At 40.8% G+C, this 13,922-nt stretch overlaps 1 long non-coding RNA gene across 1 annotated transcript; it reads left to right on the top strand.

Moving 5' to 3' along the window:
- Positions 1-6,863: 6,863 nt before the first annotated feature.
- On the top strand, positions 6,864-12,847 carry LOC136448923 (uncharacterized). Its single transcript, XR_010757951.1, has 5 exons — positions 6,864-6,953; positions 10,096-10,188; positions 11,380-11,458; positions 11,588-11,662; positions 12,684-12,847. It is a non-coding gene; the product is annotated as an uncharacterized lncRNA (long non-coding RNA).
- Positions 12,848-13,922: the final 1,075 nt, after the last annotated feature.

Raw genomic sequence — 13,922 nt, 5'->3', positions numbered from 1 at the left:
AACGGTTGTTGCCATAGTCCATTTTTGCGTCGTGGCAGTTTCCAGCACCGCCCACAAGGCTCAGAAACAACTTTCATTTTAGTCTTCTCAGCCTGTGGAAGAAGAACGGAGGAAAGGTGGTTACCTCTACGACAAGCTTGTCGTTTCCGTGGGCTCAATTAGGGAGACGCCAAGTCCATTGCAGTAAGCTTGTTCTTTTATTACCACGGTCGTGAATATAATTATGGACTTTATGATATAAACGTATGGCTTACTCGTTCCTTGATACGTGGCACTATGGGCGGAATCCATATGCACAGTGGGTGTGGCCATATATTACAACTTGGTACCATTTTAGCAAAAGGTTGGCGTTCCCTTTACATTTCATGAGGTCAGATCAGGATTAATTTTACTTTTGACTAGCTATAGGGCGTATATTCTGCCTTGTTTTGCAGCACCTTTGGTGTTTTATTTTTTGTGTTATGGGGGCCTATAATCGGTACCATTCCTAAACCCCAAGCAGACGTTGGCCTTAAAGATAGCAGCGTTTCCTGAAAGCCCGGCTAAGCTTCTGCCCACTGTTTACCCAACGGCGTGCATATATGCATCAATTTTATGCAAGGCATGGCAGATTGAACTGCAGACATGTTTTGGGGGGAAAATGAACTTTCGGGTTCAGATTTATGTATTATGGGCGTCTCCGTCTTAATGTGTATTATTCGTCGGCTAGTACATGGGCGTCTCCGACTTAGTCGAATTCTTTGGTTGTTTAGTACACCCCTACCCGTAGGTAGCTACTCTATGTGGATTTAATAATTTTAATCCCAAGAAATACTCAATCCTGATTGGTTAAGAAAGGATGGCTATGTTCTAAATATTTCGTTAGTTCCTCGATGAAAGGCAACACAAAAGGAAATATCATGCTCCTGGTAATATGGCTTAGGGTAGTTTTTCGTGCATATCTATCAATAAGGCCATGTTGATTTGATTATATGGATGACATCCGCGCGCGCATCAATTTTTGTCCGTTTCCAAAAAAAAAAATTCGGCCATATTGTAAACTATACAAATCAGCTGCAAAATGAGAAAATATATGGTGTAACTTGCAAAAACACATTTAGGAAAACGGATACTAATATCGTAGAATGCCAATGTCAATTTCAAAAGGATTGAATGCTTAGTCTTTCTACCCGTATTGTAGGTCGTCGTTCAGTCACGCAGTTCCTCAAAATGCCAGAAAACCCGGTATACAAAACAGATGGGGAACCAGACTACCCACAACAACGCACACCTACACCCCGTCCAGACTACCCGCAACAACGTCCAACTAGACCCCGTTCACACTTCCCTGGGCATAAGTTGCCCTCGGCCATGGATCCTCAAAAGTGGGGAGGTCATAATCAGGCAAGTGGCTCAGAAGTTACTCCAACATTATTGGTCAACATCAACGTTATTGGTCTTTCTCTTTTCTGTCTCACTGGCTGCCTTAACTAGACATAGGTTTACTATGGAGGTTTCTTGCATATGGAATTTGAACACATTTGGGCAAGGCATGACAAACTCAAGTAAAGGATTCGAAAACTTGGTCAATGATGACCGATGAATAAAAAGGAATTATCATTTTGCTATTGCTCTGGAAGCTTTGTGCAAAGCATGACAAACTACAGTCTTAGAAATACAAATGTCTTCCATGATATGTAGTATTATGTACATACAAATATCTACGATAGCGGCATCGAAAACTTAATTTTATATCCTTCTTGTACGCCGTTCTTTAGTCACACAGTTCTATAGAAACGCCAGACAACCTGGGAATTCAAGAGGATCGGGCACCAGATTCTTCACCAGAGACTACCAACGGTGCTACAGGGGATTCGACCGGATTGAAAAGCCAGCAACAACGCACACCTAGAAGTACGGAGCAAGGTGCAGACAATAGTCAGGCAAATGGCCAAGAACCGAATCCTGACGTTCCTCCAATTCCCTGTAAGAACATCGTTGTTATTGTTCTTTCTCTTCTTTTCTGTTTCATTGGCTGCCTAAACCATGTAGGTAGTATTGTTCTGGAGGTTCTGTGCATGTGGGATCTGAACATATTTGGGCAAAGCATGGCAAACTCAACCATAGGATCCGGTCCAAACAAAACTTGGTCAATGATAGCTGACACGTGCGACCCCGAGGAAGCTCAAGAGGCTATACCCTATGACCTGATTGATCTTGTACTTTATATACAACCTGCCATCGTTATAATCTTTTGGAAATTGAAATTGGGAAAACATATTAAGACATACGAAGCAGGCAAGGGAACCACCAAAAAGGAGAAAAATTACCGTTTGCGTCGAACATGTTACTTCATGTCCTTGAACATGTTATTCCTTTTCCTTTTTCACTGCGTAGAGTGCACAAGCTGTTCTTTCTTAAACCCAAACATACTTCTAGGCACGGCAATCAAAGTTATTAGCAAACCAGCTTGCCCGTGGATTATGATCGCCTTTCAACTAACGTTAGTACCCGCGTATACCTTGTGCTGTTGGTATGCAACTAAAATGGCCTGCGTACTTCGCCGAAGAGCTATAAAGATCGAAAAAAAATCCAAAGAACATTTTGGGACTGCTAATCAAACCAAAGATCCAAGGAAAATTCTAAAGGACTTGAATGAAGAGTTATTCTATGATGCATGGGGCGAGGACGTTTGGAAGAACATTTCTATTGTCATGAATATCATGATGTTTACCGCTACCATCCTAGTTCTCCTATACACACATGTGTACATATCAGAAGTTGAGATGACTCTTGGGCTATGGTTTAGTCACTTCATGCGACTGCTTACTATTGCATCTCTAGCCTTAACGCCTTACATGTATGTTGCATATGCCTGTGTCCGAGTGACTGAAAAATTTGAGAAGATGTTAGAAAAAAGCATGGAAGCGGAGAGGAGAGAAAATGAAAACAGTTTTCAGAGCAATCAAAGCATGAAACTTCAGGACACAGGTCATGCTGAGAGAGATGACCTGCAGAATATTAGAGTTCAGTTCGACAACCCCAGCGAGTGGGAAAAGATAGATATTCGAATAGAAAAAATTGAAAAACAAACCCAATTGAGTGAAAAACGTGCACAGTGGGACAGGCTACTTAAAGAGATATCCAAAGTTCAGCATACAGTGCTTCATAATGGGATACTTAGTTCGGCATACACAACACGGAATGGTGTGCATTGGACAATGTTAGGTATGGTAGGCGCCGTAGCCTGGGAAGTTCTGGACCACCTCAATACATTTGAACACAGCAAAGCCAGTGATGCAAAAAAGGATAGGTTCGTAGTAACACTGTTCGGTGCTATATCACTTGTAGTTGGCATCTCAGCTGTGCTTTTTGTGCTGTTTTGGCAGATATGTGGGTGTTGCGGCAACACAATGTTCAAAAAGACATGGTGTACATTTAGCAGACCACGAAAATCTACGGAAACACAAGAATCTACGGAAACACGAGAATATACGGAGACACAAGAATCTATAAAAACAGGCTTACGAATGTTTTGGGTCGCAATTACAATCCTTATCCTTTGGGCCATAATATACACATGTTTCTATTTTGCAGTCCGCGATGATAAACATTGCAAAATGGAAATGAATCCTCTCATCACATTGTAAGATAGTTGTCATAAACATTCATTATTGCAAGAATACAAAATGGGGCCAGACTTAACAAGTAGTAGCGGGTCATACGTGCCAGAAAACAGAACCAGATTTCTTTGCAAGAGGAGTGGAATGGGCGGTCTACCTTGAACAGAGCTGGGGGGCGACACAAGTTATCTGGCACGTATGATCTGCTACTACTGTCACATGTCTCTGACGTCACGTTCCAGGAGTAGACGGAGTCAGCTGAAAAGTCCCCATTCATTCTTGTGTTGGACGTAAGCTTAAGTCATTAATTCATAACCCTATCCAACGTTACGCAGTGCATAATGTTCCCACGCCCGCAATGAAAATAACATAAACATAGTAGGGAAGCCACTAAAAACAATAACGTTCTCTGGCTTCTTTTGCTGTGTTGAGTTTGCCAAGCTTTGTAATGCCCTCCAACCAAAACAGCCAAACTTCTGTGATTATTGTAGATACAAATTGTGAGAGAAGAGCTATATTACACTGTCTTAAAAGTGACAACAATGCTGCCAATATCAATGTCACAGTCCAGGATATGTGCTTATGTGATAAGAATACATGCCTTCTCTAAACCTGTTATACTAAATACAGTCAATGACAGTTGGTATGTCAGCTTATGTCAGTATCCGAAAATGTGGACGTGTATATATATATGTTGTGAAATATATTGGAGATAAAAATGTCCGATGCACATGTTTGTTTGAATAAGTCTGCACTAATTCCTATACCGTACATTTCCTTAGTATCATTTCATAACGATCCACAGGTGTGAAAATGAATTCCAATGTAGTACCTGAAGTCACTATATACTAGGCTTGGGTAAAACCATACTTACCATGGCTTTGTGTAATGGACTTCACTATGAAGATTGTGTAACATGTGCAAGTTGAAGACTCACTTTTGGGTTTTTATGTAAATCAATGTACCGTTTTGAGTGCTGAATATTTCTCTCTACACCTACAGTTCATATACATAGAGTATGGTATCGATAAGACGTGTAAAACCTGTTTGCATGCCGGATTCTTGGACTTGTCAAACATTGCCAACTGCAGGTATTGTTAGCAAAACTAGCTATGTGAGGTGTAAGCTTTATCATGCAACGGGGGTTCTTGATCAACTAAATGATTTTGATGTGAAGACTCCAAAGGCCCTTGTGAACATTAAGCAGAAAGCTTTTATGACTATATTCAGCCTCACGGCCTACTCTTAGTTGCAATTTCCATTGTTATGCGACTCTGTTGCTGGTATTGACTGGATTTACTTTCCCTGAGTTTCAGAAAGTATAGGTGTTTGCACTCATATGACTGTAATGGAAGCATTGTCTGTAGGTCACTTGTGTGAGATAATTTTGACAATATGGGATGTAAGGGATGTGTCTTACTGTAATTACTCTGTACATTTCTGATAGATTATGAACGTTAGCATGTGTTGATGCAATTTCATGTGGCGGCAAATACAGATAATCTTAGTTTATTCAATAATTTTATTGTCTAAGTGCCTTTTATCTGTATGTTATGATATATCAGATAGTGTGGAAAGGTTATGTCTACAAATCTTGTAAATTTCGATAGCGATGTGTACGAATCTATGATTTCTGTTTTAAAAGCATAACACTTCCTGAGATAGGATGTGACTTTGTTCGTCATAGACTATCTAGATCCAGGACGCTTTTGTAAGTATGCACTTTTGCATTTTTGTGACTGCAATAAGAATAAACGAACAAATACGATTGGTTGAAAAAATCATAATGAAACTATCAATATCTTTAGGGTCGTAAGTTATTCACCATTCGCAATCTAAGCCCTTAAGCTACAAATATGATGTAGTACCCCTTTCAATATTTTCCATCGAGATAAAGGAGGGATTAGTCACGAAACATGTAATTTTTGACAACATGTTGTCAACAATAACGGAAAAACCCCATTACGTTTTCTACTTTGGCCCTGTGACATTATGAAAATGGCGCATTAGCCGTTATGAAAATGGCGTACATACGTCATGGTGCTTTCCGCTAAAACATGTGGGCGGAGCCAATGGTGGAATAGGTAAACATTTCAGTACGCCTAATCCAGTTCCAATGACAAAATTGTCAATTCCGCATATGAGAAAAAAATTGGAAATGGTGATAGACAAATTTCAGATATTGCCGATAGAACAACAAAACCGGTACCGTTACCCCAAGTATCTAATATCATCCAAGAGCTGAATGATAATGGAACTTAACCGTGTATGTATCAAATAAGTTACTAGGACAAAGAGCAAACTAAGTCCAAACAGATGTCTGGATAGCGCGGGCTGAGCACAGACTGTGTTGTTCACGAAACAATTTGCCACTAGACTGTGAATACAGATCTTGATATTCTGACGTTCTGACTTAAATCCATTACTAACATACAGATGATATGCATACAAATCAATGATTAAGTTAACGATTAAGCAATCATTGTCTAATTTCATGTAACATGTAACAAATCAGCTGCTGCTGACCAACGGCAGAATATCGGACCTATGAATGCCTTGACAAGTTTTGGTCTGTGCTCTTTACTATGCACGCCCATTGGCTACAAAGATGAAGTGCTACACCCCCTCCCCATATTTCCCAATGAGTGGAAATGAGGGATTAGTCACGAAACATGAAATTTTGGAAAACCTGTTGTCGACAATAACGGAAAATCCCATAAGGTGTACATGTCTTCTATTTTCACACGGTGACGTTAGATGTAGTAGCCGTTATATGAATGTTTACGTTTACGTAATGGTACTTTCCGCATATGTGGGCGGAGCCTCGAAACATTTTAGTTGTTATAATTCCGCTCCGATGGCAACGTTATCAAGTCCACATGTAGTCGAAACTTACACATGATCTACCAGGGAAATGTCAACTTTTAATTTTCCGACAGTATGGCAAAACTAGTACCGCCACTCCAAACATTCAGTTACAACTCGAAAGTTGAATGATTAAGTTACTACCACAAGAGAGGTGTGGTTGTCTGCCTAAAATTATTGAATAAGTTACAAAGTAACTTCAACATTTATTCAACATTTTGAAGTGAACAGTTGCTAAATCGGGATGTATTTGTTTTACCCCACGTATAAGCCAACTCTGCATTTTTGGTGACCAACTACGTGCTTTCTATCTTTACTTTTTGACTTAATAGTTGTTGCCATGGCACCCTGTGCGTCATTGGATTTTCCAGTGGTGTCCAGAAGACTATAAAAGAACTTGAACAGTTGGAGAAGCGGGAGGAAATCGTGTACCTTAACAGACTGCAGCATCTGATGTGTCAAGTTAAAGGCGTCAGCGTCCTTGAAGTAAGCTTAAAACCTTTCTAGATATACCTGTTAACGTAAAACATTCATTCCTTGGTAGGTGGCGATGTGGGTAGAACCCATGCCAGAGTCTGCGGAAAATTTTAGCAAACAGTTGGGAGGCACTATTTGTGAGGTCTAATCTGGATAATTTTACTTTCAGGGTCTCAATTCTGTTTAGGAACGTGAATAATTTAATTGTGGCTCCTTGCTTATTTGCAAATATTATTTTGGTGTATTCCCATCTATATGCATGTATGGCTCTGTGAGCATTGGGAGGTACCATCTTGTAACTCCCCCACCCCGACCCCCCGTACCCGGCAGTCCGACGGGCACCGGCGCTCGAAAGAACGAAAATTGAAGCCAGGTTAGCGCCAGGAAATCTGTGAATGTAAGCCAATAATGCGCGCGAGGCACACCGTAATGGGACATGTCCATGTCACCCTTTGTGTCATCCCAAGCATTTCTTTTGTACAAAAAAGTAATGTATTGTATTTCAAGTTAAAGATGTAGTCAGTTTCTGACCTAAAGAACATTCGCCATTTGTTATAAGGTGATGGCTCAAATGATAACTGAGAAGTGTGTGTCAGCCATTCTACTAGTTTCTACCAACTCGTACCATTCTCTCACGTCAGAGTCGTCCCCCAGCCTTTGATATACATTCGACTTAATGAATATTTACGACTCTGGCTTGAGAGAATGACTCATACGTGTACTGTGATGAATCTTAAGCCATAGGACAGTCACATCAAGCCACCTTCTAAGTCCTAAATGCAATCATTTTGAGTTTGCCACGAAAGTTAGAAACAGAACGTAAAAAATCTTCTGCTATGGCTGAGCTGTACTCGTTGGTAAAAAGTGAGTTTGAATTGTGTCCAAGTTGCTTTTGAATTAGTGACTTCAGACTTTCGACTTCTCAGAGGCTAGAATTCCGACGTCGTTATGGTGAACAGAAAGATATTAACACATGCACAATGTGCTCTAAAACTGACAATTTTATCAAGAGTTTTATCTGCTCGGAAGGGATAAAGTAAGCAGGAACGTTGTCAAGGGCTGCTTTTCCACCTTTGGAATAGCCGTTGCACATTGACTATTCCGTAGGCCACGCTATTTTCCAAGCAGAGGTTTCGGTGTGTGTGTTCGGGGAGGGTGGGGGTGGTTTGGGTTGGGGTTGTTGTAGTGGCTCCGATTTCTCACAGCTGGTTCCCTCCTAATCTCCAAGCAGATCTACACCGGTACAAAAATCGTAGAAGCTAGCCAGAGAAGGTCCAGTCAGGTACCGTTCCTGCTGCCGTAGCCACTACCATCGCCCCGGTATTAGCCGTCATTAAACATCGGACATGGTGCTTTCCGCTTTGTTCTTCTAAGATCGTGCATTAACATTACATGTCAAAGCTTATCTTATCACACCTGCAAGTAAACAGTCAACCTTCTTTGAAGTCGAGGTGTATTTGTTGTACCATCACGTATATGCCAACTCTGCATTTCTGTTGACACACTTCGTGTTTTCTATCTTTACTTTGTGTAACTTAAAAGTGTTGCCATAGCACCCTGTGCATTACGGAACTTTTCAGTGGTATCCAGAAGACTATAAAGTAACTTTCGTTTTCGTCGTCCTTGCCAATCGGAGAAGCGGGACCACAATACTCGTTCCTCAAAAACATGGTAGGGGGGGGGGGGGATGGGAGTCACGGTTATGCTTAGGCCCCAATTTGAAAAAGGGGCCCGGTATACGTAGTTGACGGGCTGTTTTGGGCAATTTCGGGCGTGACCCCGACGTGGCCCCATGGGACACCCTGCGCTAACCCCTCCCATGCAAGCCACCCCTGTGCCCGACAGTCCGACGGGCTACACCCCCGACGGGGGCATCTGCGCAATTAAAACCGAAGCGTAAAACGAGGGAGGAAACTACCTAGGCTACCGCCAGGAATATCTAATGTTGCTGATATCTAATGTTTTTCAGTCTTGTTACCTTAGTCTCCAACCAGACCCAATAGATTGCAAAGACCGTATCCAACTGGAAGAAGGAGCTTATAGTGCAATCTAAGGTCTGGAACAAGTCGGTCTGAACAAAGGCTATTAACATCTAATTGTTACCTAATCAAACTGTGCTTCTGTAAGTGAGTTTATTACTCTCTGTCCGCACGGGCGTGCGGCGCCATGCCGGGCTGACACCTCCAGGCCGCGACTGAGAGGCCGTTCACTTGGGCAGGGCTGTACCGCGAAAATTAAACTTCCCAGGAAAAATAAACTAAATGTTGCCAACAGAAAAGACTTGGTCTCTTTTTCAAAATCAATCTGTTACGAAGATCGCTACCAAAACTGCTTCAATCGTCACAAAATGCGATCAATTTTGACCAGTTACGTCGGAACTGTAAGGGCAATTCCCGCCATGTGGTCACGTGGAATCTTGCAGTTAATCTCTAGTAATAGTGGCTTGAACCCGAAACAGTAAACATTGTCTTGGGTTGGCTATGAGACTTGGGTTGGCTATGAAAACTCCTTCTGCCTGTTGGATACGGTCTTTGCCAACCCGTAGGTCTGCTTGTAGACTAGTTACCTTATAAGCTCCTTCTTCCAGTTGGATACGGTCTTTGCAATCTATTGGGTCTGGTTGGAGACTAACTTTTATCTATATTAAACTCAATTTGGCAATTTAGCATGACTCATCTAATGATCAGTCATATAGTTTTAGAGTCATATGATTTTAGAAAACATGCTGTGGACAACATCGGAAAATCCCATTTCGTGTAGCTCTACACTGTGACCTGAAAGGTATTAGCCGTCATTAAACATCGGTCATGGTGCTTTCCGCTTTGTTCTTCTAAGATCGTGCATTAACATTACATGTCAGGGCTTATCTTGTCACACTTTTTTTGTAAACAGTCAACCTTCAAGACTTTGAAGTAGACATTTGCTAAGTCGAGGTGTATCTGTTATACCTACCTACTTAGTAATACCTACCTAGTCCTATTTGTTTTACCACACGTACATACCGACTAGTCTGTAATTTGTTGACAAATTGGGTATTTCTATCTATACTTTGTGTGAATTGATAGTTGTTGCCATAGCTTGCGCGTCACGGAACTTTCCAGTGGCGTCCAGGAGACTATAAAGTAACTTTCGTTTTCGTCGTCCTTGCCAGTTAGAGAAGCAGGAGAAAATCAGATCTCTCAACAGACGGCTCCACAGCACCTAGTGCCTGAAGGGTCAAGCTGGAAACGTCAGCGTCCTCAAAGTAAGCTTAAGATTGCTGTAAGCCTACATGTTAAAGTGCTCTGAACGTGTCACTCTTTTATTCCTTGGTACGTTGTGCTCTATGCTTGACACTGTCTGTCTGATACCCACTATTCTTGAGAATTACCTGCCTGATCGCGATCTAATTTGATTTATTATAAGTCTCCCATAGTCGCTCCCCCAAATAAATTGATAAACTAACCAGGATGGCACCCAGACTAGGAAATCTACGAATGTTAACCAATAATGGACAAGGCCTACTGTAATGAGAAACTCGCAAGAAAAGCATTACCCTTTTAAACGAGGATGGAAGGGAACCCAGGCTAGCGCTAGGAAATCTGACAATGTAAGCCGAATTAACCGATAAATGCGCGCGCAATGCACACCGTCATGTTGCGATCCCAATTTAAAAAAAGGGCCCGCCTGGTAGTTCACGGGCTCTTTTTAGCCCTTTCAGGCGTGACTCCTACACGGCCCCGTCCGACATCCTGTGGTTACCGGGCTATTTTTGGGCCCGGGCGGGATCCAGAATCAATTTAACTCGGACTTGAAAGCGGTGGACACCGTAATGAATAGAAGCCGTGAGCTAATCGTGCCGTGAGTTAATCGTGCTTAAAAAAAAACGTTAAAAACCGTTTGATATTGACTATTCCGAAGGCAAGGTCAGGGAGGTGACCTCCAGGCACTTTAAAGGTAAAGTAGGCATCCTCAATTGAGGTGAAGCATAATCAGGCACTTATCAACCATAAATATCGGAAAACACCCATCTGGACTCGCCCCTTTAAAGGTTTTAGCCGGCTTTCACATCATGTGGTTATTGTGGTACCTTTGCGACTTAATACCTGAAACGTTTACTCTTGAACGTTAGCTACGTACCTTCAATTTACCTGCATAGATATTTTGGTTTGAGGCGCATTATCTGTGTCTGGAATCTGGATTTATATTTTTTAGTCTCAAAACCTTTCTATGATGACTGTCACTGGCCTTCAACTAATTTTAGCAAGTTAGTTTGACTAATCCATTGGCATTGATCAGTCGAGCCATACAATGTATAGTAAACGGGTATGAGAATACTTCAAAGATTGCATGTAATTATCAATGTGATGAGGCTATACATTCCATAGTTTTTGTTAATGTTTTTCTTCTCATCGATATCATTGATGATCATCACGGTGTTTTTTTAATCTATCAGCAGCTTGAAAAGACATAAGGATTATCATGCCTGCCAAAAGAGATCCATACGCTGCAAATGAAGGGGTACAGGGAGTAAGGTAAGTGGCTGTCTTTTTGCAAACCAAATTGAGCAAGGTATATTCAAACATTGTGAGTTCATTGTGAATTCATCCATCCGACATTGTTTAAGTCGTCAATGTGATTACTAAATTTGTTCCCCGCGATAGGCAACTCAGAGGAGAATCGGACGAAGCAAGTGATGAGGATGACAAGCTTTCCTCTACAACGACTTCCCTGATTCGGTACGTTAGGGGGCTACTTATCAAACATTTGATTTTATTATCTTAAAAAAATATTTTTTCATAATCAGTTCCCAATTATTGGCTGAGTATTCCAACACTCAATGCATTCCATTTGATAACCTATAGTGTCATCGTCCTTTTTTTATTTGTAGAGGAGAAGAAGAGTCTGTCCGAGCTTCATTCCTTCTACTATCATTTCTTATAGCCTTCCTCTTCCTACATGGATGTCCTTGCAATTGGGGGGGGGGGGGGGTGATCTTTCATTTGTACCACGCCGGTAGTTAATTACTTTTAGATGGACTGTGCTCTCCTTTTAGCAGGTAATCCCTAATGCATTTGCAATGCTTCTTTTAAGTCAATAGACAGGAATAAAACGTAAAGATAACATTGCAAGCGTTGATCGAAACCCTTTTGAAAGCAAAGCCATGGATATTAGACCATTGCCATTTTAATGTATCAATTTTACAATATTATCAATTAGTGGTGCGACCTGTTCCGGACCTGTTGCTAACCTTTAGGTCCAAGTAGAAAAAAAACTAAACATCTGGAAACAAGTCCGGACTTGAAAAAACATCTCTCACGTTAACACTCCGTTTTGATTTAAATCTTAAAGCTTCCGTAGATCGTGAAATTTGCACTTGAAAAATATGAAAACATTGCTGTTTTGTGTTTATAACTGAACTTCTGCATTAATTGCTGACTGTATATAATTCCGCATATTATAGTTTTCAAATTGCATGTACAATTTATGTCAATATGCAATTTTACATGAAACAGGAAAAAAATATTCGTAGGACACATATTCCATTGGTTCAAGTCCAGAATTTCAAGTCCGAACCTAAACCTAAACCTCTGCACTTGAGTCCGAACCAAAACCTAAACTCGGGTTTAGGTACGCACCACTAATAGTAATACACCTCCTAAAACAAACCCCAATCCGGCCCGACCCAGCAAAAATTCTTACTATACAAAGGATTACGATGTCGTACTTCACTGCTCAGTGTGTCATAATCATCTGCAGGGATGGCACTGGAACTGAAGGTACTCCATTGGAAAACGTCGTCATTAATCAATCCAACGAATCACCCAGCGGAGGCTCGCAGAATGGCAACGTGCAACACCAGCAAGATCTGCAAAGGACTTGTACTAAAGAGTGCTGTACTATTACTGATGTATTTGTTGCCATCTGTGTCTTCCTGTGCATTCTTGAGTGCTTACTGTATGCGATCAACATCCTTTTTAGTATCTTATGTTTGTGGGGTGTCTCACCGCCAGTATACTACATAGCTGAATATGTATCAAACTCGACTATCCTTAGTGGCAGGAATGAACCAAAGCATTAACTATACATGTGATCCGTATGAGACTCAAGAAAGCATCCCCTACAGCCTGATCGACTTTCTGCTTGTTTTTGAGCCAGCTCTCATCATACTTCGCTGGACGATAAAGGAGTACAAAAACTCGCAAGGCGAAACCCAGGAAACTCTTGCATACAAAAGGGATTATCGATATCGAATACGTCGCACGTGGTACTTTGTCGTGATTGCCGTATCTCTATCTTTTTTGCTTTATTCCGTTGAATGTGTGACCTGCTCCTTCTCTAATCCAATCATTTTCTTCGGCACATTGGTGTGCCTAGCACTACTAGGTGCATAAATGTGAAAATTATGTGAATTTTCGGCAAAATTCGAAGAAAATGTGATAAAATGTAATATAATGTTAACAATTTTGAGGTCCAACAGCATTACATTTTTTCACATAAGTTGACAGATAATTACATTAAATAACATTCAGGTCACATTTCTGAAGAGCGACACAAAAATGTGAAAAAATTTTATCATTTTGCGTCACATTATTTCACATTCACCCTAAAAGATCTAGAAAAATCACATTTGCAAATGTAAAAATATGTTATCTAAATGTGAAGTTGGCTGTTCACCCATTATGTGAAGTTATGTGACTACCAGTGCATTTTTCGGCCGCCTATATCCATGTGATTTTATGTGAAACGTGGCCTCGGTGAAAATGTGAAATAATGTTATATCAAATCACATTTTATAAAATGTGACTTCATGTGGAAGTTATGTGAAATGTGGTCTGCTGCGAAATGTTAAAAGATGTGAAAACAGCTAGCAAGCCGAGAAATGTGAAATTTATGTGATGTTCAAAAAAAGCGAAATGTGAAAAAATGTGATAGGCCAATCACATTATTTTCACATTTTTTACATGTGAAATTAATGTGAATTGCCTTACACAAGAT

Source organism: Branchiostoma lanceolatum, chromosome 14, assembly GCF_035083965.1.
Source record: "Branchiostoma lanceolatum isolate klBraLanc5 chromosome 14, klBraLanc5.hap2, whole genome shotgun sequence".
NCBI classification, from domain to species: domain Eukaryota; kingdom Metazoa; phylum Chordata; class Leptocardii; order Amphioxiformes; family Branchiostomatidae; genus Branchiostoma; species Branchiostoma lanceolatum.
This window is presented reverse-complemented; position numbering and strand designations above follow the sequence as displayed.